The 24,233-nt window shown below is 42.8% G+C and overlaps 1 protein-coding gene across 3 annotated transcripts in view; it reads left to right on the top strand.

Annotated features, from left to right (window-relative positions):
* STAT5B (signal transducer and activator of transcription 5B) overlaps positions 1 to 24,233 on the top strand; it is an 85,890-nt gene that overhangs the window by 6,066 nt on the left and 55,591 nt on the right. Inside the window, exon 1 of one of the 3 annotated variants that reach the window (XM_055257224.2) lies at positions 5,565 to 5,715. The exons of 1 other annotated variant lie outside the window; for it this stretch is intronic. The gene's annotated coding sequence lies outside the window, so the exon portion shown is untranslated. Of the gene's footprint in view, positions 1 to 5,564; positions 5,716 to 24,233 lie in introns of those variants that run through there. One more of the 3 variants, XM_055257226.2, reaches the window with a different exon arrangement.

The following is a 24,233-nucleotide window of genomic DNA, read 5'->3' as shown; positions in this document are numbered from 1 at the left end:
AGCAGCCTCATCTTTGCCTGGTGCTGGGCTGAATTTTGAGTTCTTAACCTGCCCGGCAAGCCAGCAAGATACTGGCTGCAGTGGCACTCTGCTCCCTCCTCTGCATCTGCCCCACCCTCCCTGGATAATGCTGCATCTCCCAGGACTCTGGGTAGAGAGAGCCCAGTGACCCTGTCCCAAGAGGCGGGGTCGGGGGATCCTTGGCCTTTCCAGAGAGCCCACCCTTTAGCCTTTAGCTCTGGCTGGAAGGGAGCCCAGATTGGCGAGGCACACAGGAGCAAGACTGAGAGCGGGTGTGTGAGACTCTCCAGGTGCTGAGTCCTCCATGCACCTGCACATCCATCGCTCCCGTCCTCTCCCCTCCCCTCCATGTGACAAAGCACCAGTTCTCTCCTGGCCAGCACACTGGCTGGGATTGGGCTGAGGGAAAGAAAGAGAGAAAATGCTTTTTTATCAAGTGCCAGGCACAGTGCTTAGTTGCCTTCACAAATACTCTCTTTTTTCCTTTAAAAAAACTGTCCCTAATGTTTTAATAGGGAGCACCTGCACATGGTATACGTATTTTGCAACAAAAGATTCAAAAGGGTATGTGGTGAAAAGTTAGTCTCTGCCCTTTCCTGTCTTCCTGTCCCCCAGGGCCCTTCTGGAGGGGCAACAACAGTTGCTAGGGTCTTTTGTGCGTTTAAATGCACAGAAGGATTCTGTGGATTTAAAACATATATTACACTTTACCTCCTAACTGTGACTTACACATGATGGGAAATTGAGGTCCTCAGAGACATTAAGTACCCAGACCAAAGTCACACAGCTAGTTTTTGTTTTTTTTTTTTTTTTGAGACGGAGTCTCGCTCTGTCGCCCAGGCTGAAGTGCAGTGGTGCGATTTCGGCTCACTGCAACCTCAGCCTCCCAGGTTCACACCATTCTCCTGCCTCAGCCTCCCGAGTAGCTGGGACTACAGGCGCCTGCCACCATGCCCGGCTAATTTTTAGTATTTTTAGTAGAGTCAGGGTTTTGCCGTGTTAGCCAGGATGGTCTCAATCTCCTGACCTCCTGATCAGCCCACCTCGGCCTCCCAAAGTGCTGGGAATACACGCATGAGCCACCGTGCCCGGCCAACAGCTAGTAAGTTAGCAGAGCTGGGATTTAGAACCATATCTAACTTTTCACCACCAATGATCTGGCAGAAGTAAGCAGGGGCCCTGACAGAGCCCTCCGAAACTGCAGAGCCCATTCCAAACCGAGGCCACGCCATTCTGAGGCCTTGGAGATCTGGGGTCCCCCTTCTTTTCTGTTGAGCATCCTATACCTTCTTCACATGGCTCCAGGGTCCTGTACTGACCTATCTCCCTACGGAAGGATTCATCCCCACAGGGAAAAAGGGACATTCCCACAGTGCCTTTTATTAGCAAATGTGTGGCCGGTGGTCGCCCAGGATCAGCCTGACTCCTGGGATGCAGGAGGGAAGCCACAATAACGAAGGTCTCTGGTTTCTGGCCAGAGGGGATCGTGGTTGTGGCTTCAATGACGTTCCCAGAAAATGGCCTCATGATCTCTGGGGCAAGAGTGAGGGAGGATGTGAAGCAGGGAAGCTGCCCCCTCTGAGAGCCATGTGTTCATCTATGAGAGAGAGAGGGGAGGAGGCTGTAGGATGGGAGCAGGGGCATGCATGGACAAGGGCTGTGGACTAGACCCCCAGGTTCTTCCCCCAAGCCTCTCTCCTGGGTCAGGCCAGTGCACTAAGGGATGAGACCCTCCAGTCGACATTGCTGCATCTCCAGGTACCTTCTTGGGTCATTCCTTCTGGGTTGGACTGTGGGGTCTTTCAGGATCCTAGCTTCCTGTTCAGTTTCTTTCTTTCTGTCATGTCTTAAGTCTGGTGTCCCCTCAATTTAAGGGAATATGTCCCCGAGGCCTAGAAGAAGAGGGTCTCACCCATCAGAACTGTCAAGCAGAGAAGCAGGTGTCAGGCCTTCCCATCCCAGGATGACAACATTCTGTTTTGCTGAGGTAGTCACCCAGAACATTCTGTCTTCGGCATCTGTGTACACAGCCAGCCAGGTCTAGCTTGGTGCCTGGTGACCATCAGTCAGAGATGTGCCTAGAGCTGCAAGAATCAAGAGGCATTCCCACCCACCCTTCAGGACATTTTTTTTTTTTTCTGAGATGGAGTTTCGCTCTTGTTGCCCAGGCTGGAGTGCAATGGTGTGATCTTGGCTCACCGAAACCTCCGCCTCCCAGTTTCAAGTGATTCTCCTGCCTCAGGCACCCAAGTAGCTGAGATTACAGGCATGTAATCCTCTAATGGTGCCACCATGCCCAGCTAATTTTGCATTTTTAGTAGAGACGGGGTTTCTCCATGTTGGTTAGGCTGGTCTCGAACTCCCGATCTCAGGTGATCCACCCGCCTCGGCCTCCTAAAGTGCTAGGATTACAGGCGTGAGCCACCGCGCCTGGCCCCCTTCAGGACATTTAAACTAGCGCCCTGTGGCTGCCACAAACCAGCTGGCTTGAGTCCTAGACCTTGGCTGGTCTTGGGAAGAGGAGTATTCACCTTAGCTGCTGCTAAACACCACAGCAATAGTTAACCACTATATAGTGCTTTCCAGTGAAGCACTTTACATGTAGTAAACACTTACTTCCCGCAACCCGATGAGGTAGGTACTGTCTCTATCACCACATTACAAACGAGAAGATAGAGGAAAACACACTCATGATTACCCGGCTCAAGGAATTGACAGAGTCTGGTTTGAGAACCTGCACTTTTTTTTTTTTGAGACAGGTCTCACTCTGTCTGTCGCCCAGGCTAGAGAGCAGTGGCACAATCATGGCTCACTACAGCTTCAGGCTGGGCACAGCGGCTCACAAATGTAATTCCAGCACTTTGGGAGGCTGAGCGGGGAGGGTTGCTTGAGCCATAAGTTCTTGAACAGCCCAGGCAATATAGTGAGACCCTGTCTTTAAAAATAATTTTTTTTTTTTTTTTCTGAGATGGAGTTTCACTCTGTCTCCCCAGGCTGGAGTGCAGTTTCGTGATCTCGGCTCACTGCAACCTCCGCCTTTCGGGTTCAAGCAATTCTCCTGCCTCAGCCTCCCAAGTAGCTGGGACTACAGGCACGTGCCACCATGTCCAGCTAATTTTTGTATTTTTAGTAGAGACAGGGTTTCACCATATTGGCCAGGCTGGTCTGGAACACCTGACCTCATGATCCGCCCACCTTGGCTTCCCAAAGTGCTGGGACTACAGGCGTAAGCCACTGTGCCCGGCCTACAAATAATTTTAAAAAATTATCTGGGAGTAGTGGTGCATGTCTGTGGTCCCAGCTACTCATGAGGCTGAGGTAGGAGGATTGCTTGAGCCCAGGAGGTTGCCTTGAGCTGTGATTGTGCCATCACACCATGAGACCTTTTTTTGTGAGACTCTGTCTCCAAAAAAAAAAAAAAAAAAAATCACACCCTTGACCTCCCAGGCTCAAGTGAACCTCCCACCTTAGCCTCCTCAGTAGCTGGGACCACAGGTGTGTGTCACCACACCAGGCTGGACCCTGTACTCTTAATGACTGCATAGTCCTTGTAACCTCCATTTCCATTCCTAGAGCATAGGATTTGTTCCAAAAATATTTATTGAGTGTCTGTTCTGGGCTTGAACACAAGTAGGGGGATTTAAAAGTGAATAGGATATTGTGTCTGCCCTTGGGGATAGAAGACAGAAACATGAAAACATGAAATTGTCCTTCAACACAAGAAGTGCTTTAATAGAGGCATGAACAACGCGGTGGGAAACAAGGAGGGAGGTCATGCTGCCTGAAGCAAATGTCACCGAAGGGCAGGCATCAAGAAGGCAGGACATTCCAGGCAGAGGGAACAGCATGTGTGCAGGGATGAAAGCTCACAAGAAAGAGAAACATGGGTCAGGTGCAGTGGCTGATGCCCGTAATCCCAGCACTTTGGGAGGCTGAGGCGGGCAGATCACGAGGTCAGGAGTTTGAGACCAGCCTGGCCAACATGGTGAAACCCCGTCTCTACTAAAAAAATACAAAAATTAGCCGGATGTGGTGGCGTGCACCTGTAATTCCAGCTACTCAGGAGGCTGAGGAAGGAGAATCACTTGAACCTAGGAGGTGGAGGTTGCCGTGAACTGAGACCGCACCATTGCACTCCAGCCTGGGCAACAGAGAGAGACTCCGTCTCAAAAAAAAAAAAAAAAAAAAAAAAAAGAAAAGAAAAAAAGAGAAATATGGAGAACATGGAGCACCTGAGTGTCAAAACATCATGGGCAGTGACTGTCAGGGAGGTTGCCAGAGAGCTCGGGGTTGGTTGGCGCATCCATCCTGCTTCCTGCTTCCTTCTCCGGCCTCCAAGCTCCCTGAATCTACTCTGTGCAAAGCACTGTGCCAGGTGTTGGCCCAGAGTGTGGGACTGGAGCAGTGGCCTGGGTAGGGGAGAAGGGTTTTTTGACCAGCTGGAGACTTTTGTGGCTGGTGTCATTCTGGAGGTGAAGAGAAGGCCGCTGGAAAGAGCTGCCCAGTGAGGACTATGGGCGAACTTGCAGCTCTGGGCCATCTCTGGACGTGAACGTTTTGCATACACACAGGGGAGCTCTGTGTGTCTGAGTGGGGCCAGGAGGGGTCCTTCTCTCTCTTTTGGCCCCTGCAGCTTGGCTTCTGGAGCTTTCCTATGTCTTGCTTTAGTGCTAGCCCTTGGAGGGTTGCCAGGGAAACCGCTGGCCAGCTCCAGGAGAGAGACGTAGCAGAGGAAAGGAGAGTGGGTGACTCAGGCTAGCTTCCCACACACCGCAACCCCCTCCCCAGCACGTGGAAAGGATCTGGGGGACCCCCTTCCCCTGGATCCTACAGATGACCCTGTTTATTCTTTCTTCTCTGGAGAGAGCAGTCCCTCCCGCAGCTCTGACTGGTGGGAGCCAGCCAGATTTTCCCAGGAAGGGAACCGGCCCCAGGCGCCCCGTCCCCCGTAGGTTCACCCTGTAACACGGACAGGTGAATTCGGCCTGGGCGAATGTGAACTGCTGTGCCCATGCAGGCGGCAGGAGCCCTGGCTGAGACGCCCTCCCGGGGGCAAACCCAGGATAATTATTGATCGGGGCCGCTGTGGACTTCTGACCTCGGCCTCGGAGGGAGAGGACCCGGAACGCGGGCCTGGGCTCCCAGGGAGGGAGGTGGGCGGGCCGCGGAGGGGGCCAACCAAAACGACCACGACAGTGCGCCCTAGCCCTGCTAGTGGTGGTCGACCCAACCCAAACAAAGCAGCATGTGCTTGCGGTGCGGGGGTCGGCTAGGGAGCCGAGCCGGGAAGACACCCCACCGCCGCAGAAAGAGGGTGCGCGCGTCGCCGGCACGAGCCCCGCCGAGCGCGCCGCCACCTCGGGTGCGCCGAGGGGGTCCGGGTCCTCCAGGGGCGGCCGCGGAGAGGGCGCGAGGGACTGAGGGCTGGCGAGCGCGCGCCGGGCGGAACCAGGAAGCGGGGCGCGCTCCGGGCTGCCAGCGGCGCGCGTCCCTGGGCCTCCGCGCGTGAGCGGCGCGCGCGCCCCCGCGGGCCCCGGCGGGAGGAGAGTCGGCGGCCGGAGCCGTCACCCCGGGCGGGGACCCAAAGCAGGCGACTCCGCGCGGCGGCCCGGCCGAGGGAGAGAGCGGGCGGGCGGGTGGGCAAGCCAGACAGCGGGGCCGGAGCAGCCGCGGGCGCCCGAGGGACCGAGCGAGGTAGGAGCTGCGGGGCGAGCCCTGGGCCCGGGGCCGGGGGAGCCAGGCCGGGGAGCCAGCCCGGGCGGGGCCCGCGCTCCAGCCGCTCAGCCGCCCGTCAGGGCCGCGCCGCCGCCATCGCTCCGGGGCCGCGGTGGCTGGGAGCTGGGCGAGGGGCGCGCGCGGGGAGAGGGGGTCCGGGCGGGCTGCCGGGGAGGCTGAGGGCAATGCGGGGCGCGCGAGGGTGACTTGCGAACGCCGCGGCGCCGCGGGGGGCGTGCGCTTTAAAGGCTGCGTGCGCGTGTGCCGAGTGGGTGTGTGGGGACCCCGCGCTGACCCCCTAGGAGCTCAGGGGGCTGCTGTCAGCCGCCTCACACCTTCACGTTGCAATTCCGAATAGCCCCAGCCGTCTTCCTTGCTTTAACTTCTTTCTTTCAAAAGAGGTGCCCGGGACTCCGGGGATGGGATGAGCCTGAGGGGGTGCCTGGTGCGGTGGGGGGTATTAGCAAAGCTTCAAGAAACAGGGCCTTAGAAGGAGTCAAGACAACAAATACGAACGTTTCGATAAGACTCTGGGGGGCGGGATCCCACATCAGGACCCGCCAGGCCTGGGCTCGTGCGTGTGGCCGTGGGATGCAGTGTGCTTTTTCTTTCTAGTCAGGGATAAAGGGTTAAAAGTGCTCCTGGTGTCGGGGGTAGATATGGAGAGTCGGAAGGGGAGTTGTATCACAAAAGCTGGTCTGAGGCTAAAGGAATCTGGCAAGATGGTCGGGGTGATCAAAGAGGAAAGAACTCACACGGAGCAAGAGGCGGTTGCAAACACTTGTAGCCAGCAGTGATGGAAAAGGCAAAGAAGAAAAACAAGTGCCAGCTTTTAGAAAGACGGGATTATTGAAAACCACAAGAATTTTAAAGGCTGAAAGAGATACCGATTCTCTCTTTGCCAAAGAGCCAGAGTCAGTTCTTTTCGTCTTGGTCCCTGTGATCCCGCCATACCTTGTATCAAATAAATAGTGCCAGAAGTGGGTCAAAGAATGTTAGAGCTGGAAAGGAACCCAGCGATGATGCCACATTCTTTTACTGTACAAATGAGGAAACTGAGGCCCAGATAGGTGGAGTAAGTGGCCTGCTCAGGTGACATGGCTGTTTGTTGAGTATCCAGGGATTGAAACTTCAAGGACTCTGAGATTCGTGCTCTTCCCAAAGCACCATGCAGTAGATAGATCTTTGCCTAGATACAATTCCACACATTTTCTCTGCAGTGTCCTCAGGGAATGCCCTTTGAAAGGGCCAGCGTGACACCGAATATCATACTTGGGCTTATGTCATTTTTTTCAGTCTTCAAGTGGTGTTTATGGTCTGCTTGGATCTTAGGTTTCCAAAGTTGTTGGATAGCCGCCTGGGCCATAATAAGCTTTCAGCTGTTGGGTCTACATTATTTCAAATAATTTTGTTATCGTTCAGTTAAGATAATAGAACTGTGCGTCTCTCCCCAACATTCTGTTATTGTCCATTTGCTTATGTTATACTGCGTTATGTTCATTGCCTGTCAGTTCCTAGATGAGGATGTATTTTATTGAGTGTGCCTTTCATGTTTTAAAATTTCATTTTGTAACACTAAATATTGGAGTGGTTTTGATCACTTCAAATGGGGAGAATCTTATTGATTGATTTTATTTTAAGGCTTTGGGTTGTTTTGTTTATTCATTTGGGTACCAGTTTCCATCTAATGGAAGATCACAGTTCTTAGAATGGACATGGCTAAATAAGAGAAGGGGCTGCTGATTTTAAGAAAAACTTCCTATGTGACAATTTATGGAATCTGTTACGTTTAATTCAAACAACACCACACCTTGGGTCAGGTAAGTGCGTTATCTAGGAGATGACTTGTTTGCTACTGTAGCCTCTGGAAGATGAAATTTCAAGCTCCAGATTGAGACACAGGGAAGGAATGGAGAGTTTTTTTTTTTTTTTTTTTTTTTTTGTAAAGCAAACCATCAGAAAAAAAAAAGTTGATTTCTATCACCAGCAGTTTGGTTATTGCATAACTTGAAGCTAAACTCTGCACAAAATCTTTGCTGTATACCCAACTAAGTAAACTATCCCACCTTCTCATCAGTTCTCACCTTTTCAGTGCTTGTGTTTTTTGCCCACGGGATATTAATATGGATTGTGTTAAGAAATTTAAGGTGTGTACTTCATAATATGTATGATAGTAGGAGAAAAATGTGCTATCATCGTTTGGAGTGTTACAACATAAATATTTTGGTCAACACTTCCTATCCTGCTCTGACTTTTCATCTCATCTCCATTTTCTTCCTCTCTTGATTGTTTTTATGTCATTTACATATGTAAAAGCCACATCAAGACTAAAGTTGCCATTTATTACTTTTTGATACTTAAGTCGAGTTTTTTCAAATCATAGTATTGTTAGTATTCAAATTGTCTAATTTTTGTTAGGCTTATATATTATGAATCCATTTGTTGTGGTTTATTTGACTTGTTATGTCGGTAGGTGACACAGGTAGTCTTACTGTAAAAGGAAGACGTTATAGATAGGTAAATAACATGCTCAAGATTAGATGCAGGTTACAGGTGGAATCAAAGGAAGCCTAACTATTTTCGTGCCCTACAAACATGTCTGTATCTCATAAAGTTATTCACAGATTTCTGGACATTCTATCTGTGACACATTTTTTCCCTTTCTGTTAAGAGTGTAGATTACTGCATTATTCCTACAAAGGGAAGCAAAATAACCCTAGTTTGTATGATTTTTCTGATAATTTGAAACTTATTCTTTTAAAAAGCTATCTGGCAATTCCAGGTTACTGGACTCTTCGGAAGAATATCCTTTTATTTTGATACTATAAAGTATCAAAGTATCAAAATACTTTAACTGTGCAACTTAATAAAAATAATGCTTCAAAGTTAGCTCTACACTATCGCTGTCCTCAAACGTGTGGTATTTAAAGGAAGAAAATGTTTTTAATTCTGAGCTTTGTGAATAGAACTCTTCTAAAATCAGAAGTTTTTTTTTTTCCCCTGCAGTGTTGGAAACACAACAGTTTTATGCTTATTTCTGGGAATAAGAAAGTCAAACATAACGATCTAGTTTCCATTGATCAGACAGTTTTTGTACTTAAATTTAAATTCGAAGCATCAGAGTGATAAATATTTTTTAAAATTGTATTCACTCTTAATTATAGTGGCCTTATTTGAAGTAAAATCTTGACATTGGGTGTTTTATTAATGATGATCCTCTGTTACTGAAAAGCCTATGTCAGTTTGGAGAAGATTTTGCACATCTAAATCTATGCTGTTTTTACTAATCAAAAGAGAAGAGTAATTTACAGGTGTTAGATTTTTAGTTGGTTGAATGAGACCCTCACTTTTGATGGTTTCAGAGTTGAAATGATGTTTTATTACTTTTGTTAGTTTGGGTCACACCCATCACTTCCTTGGAAGGTATCTTTGAGGTTTGGTTTCCTTTTTTTTTTAAATGGTAATATTGGGGTGGGGGTGCTTCCTGTTTGTATTTTCAAAATTAGGTCCAAATGTTAACCTTCTTGTAGTGTCAGATTTTTATTTTAAACTTATACAGACAAACATCAGATGCCATGTGGTTTGTCTCTGACCCTTTGCGCTACTTCATGACAGCTTTACTGAGTGAAGCCTGAATACCCAATCGGGAAGGCAAGATGTTCTTGTCTTTTCCCAACTCTTTTCAAAGTTTAACAGCCTTGGAAGGAGTCTTAGAACAGCAACAAAAGCACAATTAACAGAAAAATGGAGGTGCTGCTATCTGTTTCCTCGCAGGTACTTGGAAAATGTACAGCACTAAGATAGAGTTGAAACATTATGTAGAGCCTTGAATGTCGGTGCTTCAAAGAGAAGTTGCTCTGGGTTTATATGACACAGAACCCCATGGTTTATATTAAGTAGTAATGATAGCCGTTTTTCTGGACTCGCTTAAAAGCCATACACAGTGTCATGGAAAAGAGTTAAGAACGAGGTGAAATTTAGGGTATGGTATTAGAGCTCAGGAGGAATCACCTTCAGCCTTAAAATTCTTCCTTTACTCTCCTGGGTCACTTAAGTGATAGGTCACTTTTAATATAAATGTTGCAGGATGAGTTAAGTGGAGCCTTGAGAAATATGTGTAGATTGTTTCAGTGATTAAAGCAAGTGTTCTTTTCCTGGCCTTTAACTCGCTTTATTCTAAGAAGTGTAATAACTAAATAGACTCCTAATTGAATTGACATTCAGATGTGTTTGCAGTTTAGGGGGAGTTTACCTCTTCTAAATTTTCATTTGGATCCCATTACTAAAAGCAATATTGCATTAGCATGGTGCACAATTATGTACAATTCAATTTGCAAGTGAAATTAATTCTTGGAGTATCTTGACTTCCTATTCCCCTGCTGCCCCAATATTCAAGAAAGGAGAAGTTATAATTTGTCACATACAAGATAGTTTCTTCTTTAGGTTTATTCTTAATAACTATGTCTATTTTCACGTGGATGACACCATTGAGATGATGAATACCTGTATTGATTGATTGATGAAGAACATTTATCTTTTTCTACCCACTTTTGGAAGCCAGCTTGCAAAATCTACTGCAACATTCACTCTTCATGTATTCTTCTATTACCTTTGGTACCCTGAATAACCTTTTTAAAAATTTTTGCACTTTTCTATTATGAAGAGAAATAGCTTCATATTCTATGCTAGTTTTTTGAGGTGCTTGTGCTGACTCATTTTTTAAATTATACTAAGATATAGAGCACGGTTTGAGAGCAGTAATGAGATTCTCAGAAAATATGAAAACTTTCCTTTCTGACTAGTTAGAGAAAGGTTGGGGAAGACAAGGGGAAATACATCAATGAGCCAATCAATTATTGTTATTTGTTGGGATTAATTTGGTGACTAATATTTTTAATGCCCATCGGGCTACTAAATGTGAATTTGGCTTTACCCTGTAATGATAACAGGACAAACCCAACAGGTTTCTAACATTGCTTGTTTTCCCCTGTTAGGGGATTTCTTTGCATTTGGGAAATCAGGCCGAAGTTGCCAGTAACAGCCACATCCATGATTTGTATTAAAAATAACTATTCATCATTCTGGGCTAGAGCTCTGCTTACCTCGGCTCACCTGGGAAGATATTCTGATTATGTATCTAATCATTATGATGCCACCTTTCAAGAGGTGAGCAGACAATTAACAAGTCCTTCAAATTATGTTCAAAACCCAGAGTTTGAGAAAATGTTCCAATGCCTTCAAGTATGAAGATAATAAAAATATTACCTAATGCTTACTGTTCACTGACAGTGTGCTGGGCAGACATTGTTTTCAGCTCTGGCCTTGTGTTAACTCGTGATTCTCAGGGGAGTGGGTATTATTCCCAGATGGAAGATGAAGAAATGGCCACAGAGAAGTTAAGTAATTTGTCCAAGGTCACATTACTGTTCTTGGCGGGGCTGATTCCAGAGGCTGCATCTCTAACTAGTGTACAGCAAAAGCGAACCGGCCACTGCCACTTTGTTATAAGACATTTTGTTTCTTTGAGACTTGTACTTCTTTGTGTTCCCAAATGGAGTCTTGTTGGCTTTTGAATAGAAAATATTTTTATATGTTTAGGATTTTTTTAAATGTTGATGGAGATGGTGATAAATATTTTTCCAATTAAAGTATGTACTTCTGGTGGAAATTATATTAAAGCAGAGAAAGTCTTAATTTTTATTATAAGTTGTCTTTCGTTCTTCTTCCCCTAGCATTACCGTATACATCATAGAAGAAGAGCTGTAAGCTGTCTCCTTGGCCTCTGTTTACAAACAAAGGGATCATTTGTGCCAGTGTAGTGGGTTTGTGTTGACATGCACGTCTGTACTGAGAACTCAACGGTCCCACTCATTTTATTTACAACTTTATTTTGAGGGGATTTCTGGTCCTATTCTTGTTGCATTAAAGCTTTTTAGAGCATTAGTCATGATTTCTGAGACAGATTTAAGAATTTTACTTATTTGGGCTAATTTATTATTATTATTTTTTGAGACAGCCTTGCTCTGTCACCCAGGCTGGAATGCAGTGGCGCGATCTTGGCTCACTGCAACCTCCGTCTCCTGGGTTCAAGAGATTCTCCTGCCTCAGCCTCCCGAGTAGCTAGGACTACAGGCATGTGCCACCACGCCTGGCTAATTTTTGTATTTTTAGTAGAGACAGGGTTTCGCCATGTTGGCCAGACTGGTCTCGAACTCCTGACCTCAGGTGATCCTCCCGCCTTGGCCTTCTGAAGTGCTGGGATTACAGGCATAAGCCACTGCGCCAGGCCTATTTGGGCGAATTTTTAAGGCAACCGAACTATTGTATGTCTAGAGCCCTGCAAAGGCCATTAGAAAATCGTCTCAGATTTTTTTTTTTTTTTCATTTATGATGCTTACTTTCCCTCAGCACTTTTCTTTGGGAGTGGATTGTGAAGTTAAGTCTTAGAAACAGAATTCACAACCCTAAATCATAGTGCTTTAACTTTGGGAGATCAAGTCACAGACAAGAAGAACTTCAGTTCCCTGTGCAGAGTATAAACTTGTTCAAATAAACAGAGGATGTTAGCTTCCAGGATTGTCAACTGTCACCTTTGACCAGGGTTGAATTTTCTTTGAATGTTGACAGAAGTTACAATGTCAGTGGAAAAAGCTTAATGTGAGGTATCTATAACTCAGAATTTCCTTATGTTTGTGTCAGTGAGATCCTACAATTAAAGCTGTTTCTTTTTTTCTATGTCTGGTGAGTTTTAAAAGCCTTCACTGGGGCTTTCCAGCCTTTAGGTGAGAGTAAGTTAAAAAGTTTGTGAAAAACTATTTTTTGTTGTCTAAAATTCAGAGCCTAGGTCGGGCCCAGTGGCTCACGCCTATAATCCTAACACTTTGGGAGGCCAAGGCAGGCGGATCACGTGAGGTCAGGAGTTGAAGACCAGCCTGGCCAACATGACGAAACCCTGTCTCTACTGAAAATACAAAAATTAGCTGGGTGTGGTGGTGCACACCTGTAATCCCAGCTACTTGGGAGGCTGAGGCAGAAGAATCGCTTGAACCCGGGAGGCAGAGGTTATAGTGAGCCAAGATCGCGCTACTGTGCTCCAGCCTGGGAGACAGAGCGAGACTCCATCTCAAAAAAATAAATTAATTAAATAAATTCAGTGCCTATAGCTGGTGGCAAGTCACTGTTTTTGGAGGAGTGGGATTTTAAAAAATCTGACCTGGGCTAAATGTTAAGCTACATTCATACATGTCATTGTAGCCTATATAAAAAGAAACTTGAGCATTTAATCTCTTAAAGTACTGAAAATTGGAATTCATCAGCTTTGAAATATAGCATTCATTCTACAGTATATTTAAATAGGTAAAATGTTCTGTTAGAAATAATGCTAATTCTGTTTTTTTGTTTAATGTTTCTAAAAATCTTTTGGTCATCTTTTATTTAGGTTTAGGAAAAGTAGCAAATTAGACATCTACAGAAATCTACAGCTCTTTAAAAATGAAACAGTTCACCCTGTGAATTTGTTTGCAGGATTGGTGATCTGTTTCTGATGCCAGGAAGGTGGGACTCCTATCTCATTTCTGATAGAAAGTGAGGGAAAGCTATGTATAGTGAGAACTGGATACTAGATTCTTACCCCAAAGGTATGGAAGGTTTAATATGTAAGGATACAATGTAAATATTCCCTCTTTTTGTATTTTTCTTTGGTTATTGTTATGTAACTATAGTCGTGTGTCACTTGATACATGGTGACAAAGTTCTAAGAAATGCATTAGGCGATTTTGTCATTGTGGTACCATCATAGAGTGTACTTACACAGACGTAGATGGTAAGCCCTACTGCACACCTAGGCTGTATGATAAAGCCTATTGCTCCTAGACTACAAACCTGTATAACATGTTACTGTATTGAGTACTGTAGGCAATTGTAACACAAGGGTAAGTATTTGTGTATCTAAACATATCTAAATATAGAAAAGTTACAGTAAAAACATGGCATAAAGGATAAAAAATGGTACATCTGTATAGGGTACTTAGCAGGAATGGAGCTTGCAAGACTGGAAGTTGCTCTGGGCAACTCAGTGGGTGAATGGTGAGTGAATGTGAAGGCCTAGGACATTACTATAGATTTTAAAAATACTGTCTGGTTAGGCTACACTAAATTTTGAAAATTGTTTCTTTCTTCAATAATAAATTAATCTTAGCCTACTGTAGTACTTTTATTTTGTAAACTTTTTACTTTTTTTTTTTTTTTTTTTAAGATGGAGTCTTGCTCCTGTCGCACAGGCTGGAGTGCAGTGGCGTGATCTCGGATCACTGCAACCTCTACCTCGTGGTTCAAGCGATTCTCCTTCCTAAGCCTCCCGAATAGCTGGGATTACAGGCGTGTGCCACCACGCCTGGCTAATTTTTGTATTTTTAGTAGAGACGGGGTTTCACCATGTTGGCCAGGCTGGTCTCAAACTTCTGACCTCAGGTGATCCACCCACCTCGACCTCCCAGAGTGCTCGGATTATAGGTGTGAGCCACCGTGCCCGGCCAACTGTTTACTTTTTTACACTTTTAAACTCTTTTGTAATAACACTTAGCTTAATGCATAAACATGTACAGCTGTACAACAATATTTTCTTTATGTTTTTCTTCTTTTACTTTTTCTCTTTTTAAAAAATTTTTAATTTTTCAAAACTTTAAAACTTTTTCTTGAAAGTGAAGACATAAACACACACATTAGCCTAGGCCTACACAGGGTCAGGGTCATCAGTATCACTGTCTTGCACCTCCACATCTTGTTCCACTGAAAGGTCTTCAGGGGCAGTAACACATATGGAGCTGTCATCTCCTATGATAACAATGCCTCCTGAAGGACCTGCCTGAGGCTGTTTTACAGTTAACTTTTTTTATAAGTAGAAGGAGTACACTCTAAAATAACGATAAAAAGTATGGTAAATACATAAACCAGTAACACAGGCATTTATTATCATTATCAAGTATTATGTACTGCACGCAATTGTATGTGCAGACTTTCACATGACTGGCAGTGCAGTGGGTTTGTTTACACCAGCATTGCCACAAACATGTGAGTCATGCATTGCATTACAACATTATGATGGCTACAGCGTCACTAGAGGATAGGAATTTTTCAGCTACGTTTTATTATCTTATGGGACCACAGTCATATATGTGGTCTGTCATTGACTGAAACGTCATTATGTGGTGCCTGACTACATATATGGAAACCCTGAATGTAGTCATGTTTTACAAATGAGTTTATCTTGCAGTGAGTTTAAATATCAAGTAAAAATACTAATTTCATTGTAATGTATGAAGAGATTGGCCTTTCTCCTCATGTTGAAGGTATCAAAACAAAATAGAAAATATTTGGTTTCCTGAGTGGCATGGCTACAATTCACATGCTGAGTTGGTGATGAAGCAAGATCCCTTGACTTTGCAATACCAGAAAAATGCATATAGTTAAAAAAAATAGAGACAGGGGTCTTGCTATGTCTCCAGGCGATCTCTCCCACCTCCACCTCCACACCTCCCACCTCAACCTCCCACAGTATTGGGATTACAGGATTGAGTCCCTGCACCGGGCCAAAAAGCATATAATTTTAAGGGAATTAGTTATTTTTTATTTTTTATTTTTTGAGACAGGGTCTTTCTCTGTTGCCCAGGATGAGTGAAGTGTGCCAGGAATGGGTCCTTAAGTAAGAAAACTTATTACTTTAGACACACATTTAAAATTTTGTCCAAAAATATGATATTCTCAAAATTTATGGTTTTGAATTTTATTAATTATTTTAATTTATTATTATTATTTTTTAAAGAGTGGGGTCTCAGTATGTTGCCCAGGCTGGTCTCAAAGTCCTGAGCTCAAATGATCCTCCCACCTCAGCCTCCAGAGTAGATGGGACTGCAGGTGTGAGCCACTGAGCCTGGCTAGTTTTGAATTTTTATTACCCAAATGTGAAGAGGTCTAGTTTGCACAGAACTTAACATTACATTCCAGTTTTATTGGTAAATTTGAACAGGATATAAGTGGCTTTAATAAATAACTAATAAAAGAAGATACATCTTCTTATAGATATACATACATCTTTTTATATATATACATAAATATTTAAAACTTCTTTATGCCAAAAAATGCCAGAAACCAAAGCTAAGTGACAAAATAAGAAAAATATTTCTAACATATATGACAAAGGATTATGGGTAAATATTCATAATATATAAGTAATCTATATAAGTAGTAAGAAAAAGATGATTCCCATAATAGAAAATGAACAAAAGAAGAACTACAAATAGCCAATAATCATATGAAACAGTGTTCACCCATACTGGAAATCAAGAAATGCAGATAAAAATGACAAGTTTTTTCAGTTAACAGATTTACGAAGACTAAAAATATTGAAAAATAAGAGGAGTGTTGCTTGGGAATGTGGGGAACTGGCACTTTCATACTCATTGGTTGAAATGTAAATGGGTGCTTTTTTTGGATGGCAGTTTGATACATATATTGAGAGCCTTAAAAGAGTACATACTCAAGCTGGGCATGGGAGCTCATGCCTGTAATCCCAGCACTTTGGGAAGCTTAGGCAGGCGGATCACGAGGTCAGGAGTTCAAGACCATCCTGGCCAACATGGTGAAACCCTGTCTCTACTAAAAATACAAAAATTAGCTGGGCATGGTGGCACATGCCTGTAATCCCAGCTACTTGGGAGGCTGAGGCAGGGAGTCAGAGGTTGCCGTGAGCCGAGATCACACCACTGCACTCCAGCCTGCTGACAGAGCGAGACTTCATCTCAAAAAAAAAAAAAAAAAGAAGAGTACATACCCTTTGACTTAGCAGTTTCATTTAGATGAATTTCATTCTAGGACATCTGAAATATGTTTAAAGATTTGTACAAAAGGAGTGTTACTTAAAATAGCAATAAATTGGAAAAGTCTTGGTGTTTCCATTAGAGGTTTAATAAACTAAATTATTTATTACACCTGTGTATAGCTGTCCAATGGAATACTGTCCAGCTATTTAAATTATGTTATAAAACAATATTTAATGACCTACACAAAATTCGCTATATATTACTAAATGAAAAATGAAATTACAAACAATCATATACAATTGTGCCTGGAAAAAAGAACGGGCGCTGAAAAAAGATTTCTTCTGGGTCGTGGAGTTCTGTGTGTGTGTGTGTGTGTGTGTGTGTGTGCGTGCGCGTGTGTGCGTGCGCACATGCTTTCTAGTATCTTTCCATTTTTCTATAATAAACAGATTATGGCTGGGCACAGTGGCTCATGCCTATATTTCCAGCACTTTGGGAGGCTGAGGTGGGAGGATCACTTGAGTCCAAGAGTTCAAGATCAGCCTGGGCAACATAGCAAGACCCCATCTCTACAAAAAATTTAAAAAATAGCTGAGCCTGGTGGCACATGCCTGTGGTCTCAGCTACTTGGGAAGATGAGGTAGGAGGATCACTTGAGCCTGGGAGTTCGAGGCTGCAATGAGCTGTGATTGAGCCACTGCATTCATCCTGGGTGACAGAGTGAGACCTTGTCTCAAAAACAACAAATAAAAACAAACAAAAAAACAGATGATAATACAGGGAATCCTTTTGTAATCAGGAAAAAAAGTTATCTTTAAAATGGCTGTGTGTATTGATTTGTCTTAGAATGTAGAATTTGTTTTTTGTTTTCAGTGTTTTCTTTTTAGAAGCAGAAAAAGGAGTTTGTGATGTTTTTGTTAATTATTTGGTATAGTATCCTGTTTTTTGACATCTTTTGTCGAACTATGTTAAAATCATCATAATTTCATTTAACATTTTTAGAGTTTAAATAATTTGAACTTCAGGACTGTGTTATTTCCTATGCTTGGTGGTAGCCTGTGTATTTTTACACAGAAGCTTATGGAGAATTGTATTGTTATATAATATAATAAATTATTAGGGAGACAGAGGCGAAAGGATTGCTTGAACCTGGGAAGTGGAGGCTGCAGTGAGCTATAATGGTGCCATTGCACTCCCAAGCCTGGGCAATAGAGAGAGACCCTGTCTCTCTTTAAAAAAAAAAAAAAAAAAAATTGTTGTTTTTAGTTTTATATATATATATATGTGCTCTGCTAAGTTATTCATTTCATATTGAAGATGTTTTAAAAAAAAGGTCGAGTTTGTTTTAACCCTGAGCTTTGTATTATTTCAATATATTTTCTGCATTGGTTTTTCTCCTTCATGGTGATACCTATGAAGGCTGCTAGGCTATGGGTTTCTTTTTCTTATAATTCCATTAGTCACACTTAATGACTTCTCTAAATGTTTATTATGGTACTCATTTGGGAATATCTGGTAAAGGAAATCTCTAGTGAAAGATATTTTCTCTTGGGTATAAGTCATTGCTAATACCAGAGATTTATGTTCTGCCTTAATTAAATTTACATTAAATAGTTTCTTTGTAACTAGAATTAGTGTTTAAAAGAATTTTCCTGCATGGACAACATAGCAAGACCCCATCTCTACAAAAAATAAAAATATTAGCACGGGGTGCTGGTGTACGCCTATAGTCCAGCTACTCAGGAGGCTGAGGTTGGAGGATTGCTTGGGCCTGGGAGGTGGAGGCTACAGTGAGCTGTGATTGCTCCACTGTACTCTAGCCTGGGTGACAGATAAAGACCCTGTCTCAAAATAAAAATAAAAGAATTTTAACACTTGACAGAGTTTAAAGAAGAGGAATGAAATTAAATTATGAGTTGATATTTTAAGAGAATTTAAATAAAATTACAACCTTGAAAATAGACATTTTTGAGCCCAGTAGACTTACTTATTTCATGTAAAATTTAATTAAGTAAAAATATATTTTAGGCCAGGTGAGATGGCTCACACCTGTAATCCTAGCACTTTGGGAGGCCGAGGGGGAAGGATTGCTTGAGGCCGGGAGTTCAAGACTAGCCTGGACAACATAATGAAATCCCATCTTTATTTTTATACTAAAAAAAAAATCTGGCTGGGCATGGTGGCCCATGCCTTTAATCCCAGCACTTTGGAAGGCTGAGGTGGGCTCATCGCTTGAGCCCAGGGGTTCAAAAGTAGCCTGGGCAACATGGTGAAACCTCATCTCTATAAAAATACAAAAATTATCTAGACGTGGTGGTGCGTGCCTGTAGTCCCAGCTACTTGGGAGCCTGAGGTGGGAGAATGGCTTGAGCCCAGGAGGCAGAGGTTACAGTGAGCTGAGATTGCACCACTGCACTCCAGCCTGGGTGACAGAGTGAGACCCTGTCTCAAAAATAAATAAATAAATAAAATGTAAAATAAAAAATCTATCTTAAGTTGGATTGTGCATTGTAATTTATTATAGTGAAATTGCTATAACAGAATTTTATTTTAAGCCAGTTTGGGGAATATCGAAACATTTTTAAAAATCACGTAGTACTTTTTAGTGCTTTTAAAACTTAAATCCATAAAGTAGTTAATTAAAATGCATGAAGTAAATAAGTGTTTTTCTGTATTAAAGATAAAACTATAAACATACATTGTTCAATATGCCTACATAAATAAATCATTCTCTTCTTTTTGGTCCTTTTTTGCTTATCACCTCTTACCTCCTCTGCTTCCTAAAAACGTGATAATCTCGTTTAATTCAAAATTATGTTTTCTGGCCATACATGGTGGGTTATGCCTGTAATCCTAGCACTTTGGGAGGCCGAGGTGGGTGGACCACTTGAGTCAGGAGGTTGAGACCAGCCTGGCCCACTTGGTGAGACCCTGTCTCTACTAAAAATACAAAAATTAGCCAGGCGTGGTGGCGCATGTCTGTAGTCTCAGGAGGCTGAGGCAGGAGAATCACTTGAACACAGGAGGCAGATGTTGCAGTGAGCTGAGATTGCACCACTGCACTTCAGCCTCGGCGACAAAATGAGACTCCATCTCAAGAAAAAAAAAAAAAAAGGTAAGACATATAAACTAGGAAACTAAGCAATAATTGTGTACAGTATGTGAAATATTTATGTTATAGACCAGCACTGTTCAATACAAATATAATGTGAGCTCCAATTGTAATTTTCTTAGTCTGTATCACAATAAAAAGTAAAAATAAACATTAAATTAACAATATACTTTAGTATATACAAATTATTTCAACATGTGATCAATATAAAAATTATTGATTAATGTGAGGTATCTTGGGCCAGTTTGGGGAGCCAAAGCAGGAGGATCACTTGAGTCCAGGAGTTCGAGACTAGCCTGGGCAACATAGTGAGACCCAGTCTCTGGCAAAAAAAAAAAATTAGCTGGGCATGGTGATGTGCACCTGTAGTCCCAGCTACTTGGGAGGCCAAGGTGGGAGGATCACTTGAGCCGAGGAGGTTAAGGCTGCAGTGAGTCGTGTTCATGAGGAGGTTAAGGCTGCAGTGAGTCGTGTTCATGCCACTGCATTCCAGCCTGGGCAACAGAGTGAGACCCTGTCTCAAAAAAAAAAAACCAACCAACCAACCCCAAAACCCACAAAAACACTGAGATATTTTACATTCCTTTTTTTGTACGAATGCTTCAAAATCTGGTGTGTATCTTACAGTTATAAAATCTCTCAATTTAGCCATCAAATTTTCACCAGAAATGCGTGAACTGTGTTCAGATTTCATAAAACTTTCAGTTGATAAAGTCGATTCACATACTCAAGGTGTTCCAAACGTACTGAAAGGTTTTCCAAGTATTAAATTGAACACCAGTTTCCAGGTTTACATTTAAGTTAATTAAACTGAGATAAAATTTGCAATTCAGTTCCCCAGTTGCACTAGCTACGTTTCAAGTGCTTAGGTAGCACATGCTGCTAGAGGCTACCATAATAGACAGTGTGGTTATAGGTCTTCTAACGAAGGGAAATGAAATATAGGCTGTCTCCTCCTTTACAACATCTGGCTTACAATCAACAAATACAAATAGGGTCGCTTGGTGCAGCAACCACCATGGCACATGTTTACCTGTGTAACAAATCTGCACATCCTGCACATGTATCCTGGAACTTAAAATAAAACAAAACAAATAGGGTCTCTTGCTCTGTGGGAACTGAAGCCACTGCTCTGTAGGGAACAGAAGTGTCTTTTTTGTTTTTTTTTTTGAGACAGAATCGCTATTTTGCCGAGTGAAGTGGCATGATCTTGGCTCACTGCAGCCTCCCCCGACAGGTTCAAGCAATTCTCCTGCCTCAGTCTTCCAAGTAGCTGGGATTACAGGCACCTGCCACCCACGCCCGGCTAATTTTTGTATTTTTAGTAGATATGGGGTTTCGCTGTGTTGGCCAGGCTGGTCTCAAACTCCTGACCTCAGGTGATCCACCCACCTCGGCCTTCCAAACTGCTAGGATTACAGGCGTGAGCCACTGCGCCCAGCACAAAAGTGTCTCTTACCCAAAGAAAGTGATGCCCTTAAAGCTTCCTACCAGACCCGCACCCCCAAGACACACGCAGACATCCACAAATGCACCCTCTTGTTTGAAAACTGCTGCATCCTTGCATGGCTGAAGCATTACCCACGTCCTTGAAGCTCCTGCTTTCAGAGGACCTCTCATTTCTTGGGAGTAGAAAAGCCCTCTCTGGCCAGGTGCAGTGGCTCATGCCTGTAATCCCAACACTTTGGGAGGCCAAGGTGGGAGGATCACTTGAGCCCAAGAGTTTCAAGTCAGCCTGGGCAACACAGTGAGGTTCCATCTCTGAAAACAAAATTCTGAATAAAAATAAACAGCCCACCCTGTTTTAGGTATACCTCAACTGTCAAATCACTTTTAGGCAGAGTGTTTTGTTATTTTTGTTTTGTTTCAGAGTGTTGTTTAACTTTATTTTTGAAACTGAATTTGTCTAGAAAAGAATCATATTCACCTTTTGGTCTTAGCTACTCTTCATTTTTATGAAATACATGAAGTTGATGGTTAAAATTGGGGATCTGGTTACAGATGAAATTTTTCCTTTCGAAAGAGAGTTCCCCCCAGTGTTGCTGTAGTCTCAGGAGATACTTAAGGGAGAGGAATCATTTTTAGTTCCCCCTAGGTGAGGCAGTAGCCTCCCTAAACTGCCAAGTTCCCACCATGACTGGTAACACCACTGTGTGAGGAATACTGAACAAACGGAGCTTCAGAAGGGAGACTTGTAGAGAGATTCTGGAATCTAGGTAATGCCACTTCCTACTTAGTTTATCTTATTGGTTTTTTTTTTTTTTTTGAGACGGAGTCTCGCTCTGTCACCCAGGCTGGAGTGCAATGGCCTGATCTCGGATCACTGCAACCTCCATCTCCCGGGTTCAAGTGATTCTCATGTCTCAGCCTCCCAAATAGCTGGGATTACAGGCACGTTCCACCACGCCCAGCTAATTTTTGTATTTTTAGTAGCGACGGGGTTTCACCATGTTCGTCAGGCTGGTCTCAAACTCCTGACCTCAGGTGATCCTTCTGCCTCAGCCTCCCAAAGTGCTGGGATTACAGGCATGAGCTACCACGCCCAGCCTTAATGGTCTTTTTAAAGGATACCTGATTTCAGAAGGAACCTTTGAAGAAATGGCTAGAACGTCTGTGTTTCTTCGGATATTGCCTGACATCTAAGCCAAATTAGTTGACCTTTTAATGTTAAATAAAATATTCAATAACTTTTACTAATGGGCGGGCTTTAGGGACCCCTTTATTTTACTATGTTGTCAAAAGTAGGTTCATTATAACATTGAAAACATCCTGATGTAATTTATTGAATGTAAAATTATTCCTCAATAAATTTGAGGATAATTTCCATAAAGGGAAACAAATTCCTTTCTTCCAAATATACTGTGACAGCCTATTTTGAAATATTTAAAATATGTCCCTAAAGATGAAAATTAAAGAGCGGACACAAAGTTCTTATGCTCTAAGGAGTCATTCTTTTGATTTAAAATTCATTATAATTCCCTGGTTGTCTAGTGGTTAGGATTCAGTGCTCTCATAAAATTCATTATATTGATTCTATAAAAGTATATTGTGTTGAATTAAGAAACACATGGGCATTTTTAAGTGTTTCAAAATATTTTTGTTATACCTAGGTTTTTACTGTGATGGTATTTGTTGTTTTAGTAGAATTTGACCTATATTTTATTCTATGGGAAAAAGAAGAAAGTCAACATTGGCTAGCCATCTACCACCCTGTACTGCTATTTGTGTGTGGTCCCATTGTGAATTTTTAACTCCATGCTCTATATTTTTAGAGCTTTGTGAAGATTGAATCTGCAAATCATCTTTGAAAGATAAAGGATTTGATTTGATTGTGGCAATCATGAAAGTTATCCTCTAAATAAAACTGTATGTCCTGGACCAAAGCTGGAATAATGCCACACTAAAATGATCTTAACTGTGGAATCCTTGATTGGACCCAATTTGTTTTGCACATACAATAGCTCCATAAAGATGATCGGCTTTCAGGAGAGATGAGCAGATGTTCTGATTTTATCAGAAATTGCTTTTGCATCACCAAGAATTCACAAAAGCCAGTAATCCCCCTGTTAGTCTGATGTTGTGGAGATGCTTTTAAAACTTTTTTCCAGATACTGGTTTGAATGCACAGACTTTGTCATTGACCTGTAAGATTCAATTGTCAGGTGGTATCTGTTTTCTCCCAACAGAAATAAAGAGAAGAAGAATAAAAACAAAAACTAGAAAGTATAGCAGGGGCACAATTATTTATTTAAACTTTAAAGTATTTAATATTACATACCAGAATCTAAGTTCCATAAAGCATGTCTGTTTTGTTCACTGCCACATTCTTAGTACCTAGAATAGAGCCCGACATGTAATAGTTACTCAGTAAGTATCTGTTAAATAAGTATAGTAGTCCTGCCTTATCCCCAAGGGATGCCTGAAACCTCAGGTAATACTGAACCCTATATATATATATATATTGTTTTTTCCTATGCATATATAATTATGATAAAGTTCAATTTATAAATTAGGCACAGTAAGAGATTAAGAACAATGATAATAAAATAGAACAAGTATGTAGTCTTTTTTTTTTTTTTTGAGACAGAGTCTCGCTCTGTTGCCCAGGCTGGAATGCAGTGGTGCAATCTCCGCTCACTGCAAGCTCTGCTTCCTGGGTTCACGCCATTCTCCTGCCTCAGCCTCCCCAGTAGCTGGGACTACAGGCGCCTGCCACCACACCTGGCTAATTTTTTGTATTTTGTTTAGTAGAGACGGGGTTTCACCATGTTAGCCAGAATGGTCTCAATCTCCTAACCTCATGATCTGCCCACCTCGGCCTCCCAAAATCCTGGGATTACAGGTGTGAGCCATCGCGCCTGGCCGAATGTAGTCTATCTTAAAATACTGTATCTTACTATGCTGTACTGTGGGTAACAGAAACCATAGAAAACAAAATCTCAGATAAGGAAAGACTACTGTATTCCCCTTTAATCTCGATATAGCAGGTGTATCCAGAGAGCTTCAACTCTCAGAAGGACTGAAAGTGTGCCTTTTACTGTGGAAGAAAGAAAAGAGAGGGGGCTGGG

This window comes from Symphalangus syndactylus, chromosome 20 (assembly GCF_028878055.3).
Source record: "Symphalangus syndactylus isolate Jambi chromosome 20, NHGRI_mSymSyn1-v2.1_pri, whole genome shotgun sequence".
Taxonomy (NCBI): Eukaryota; Metazoa; Chordata; class Mammalia; order Primates; family Hylobatidae; genus Symphalangus; species Symphalangus syndactylus.
This window is presented reverse-complemented; position numbering and strand designations above follow the sequence as displayed.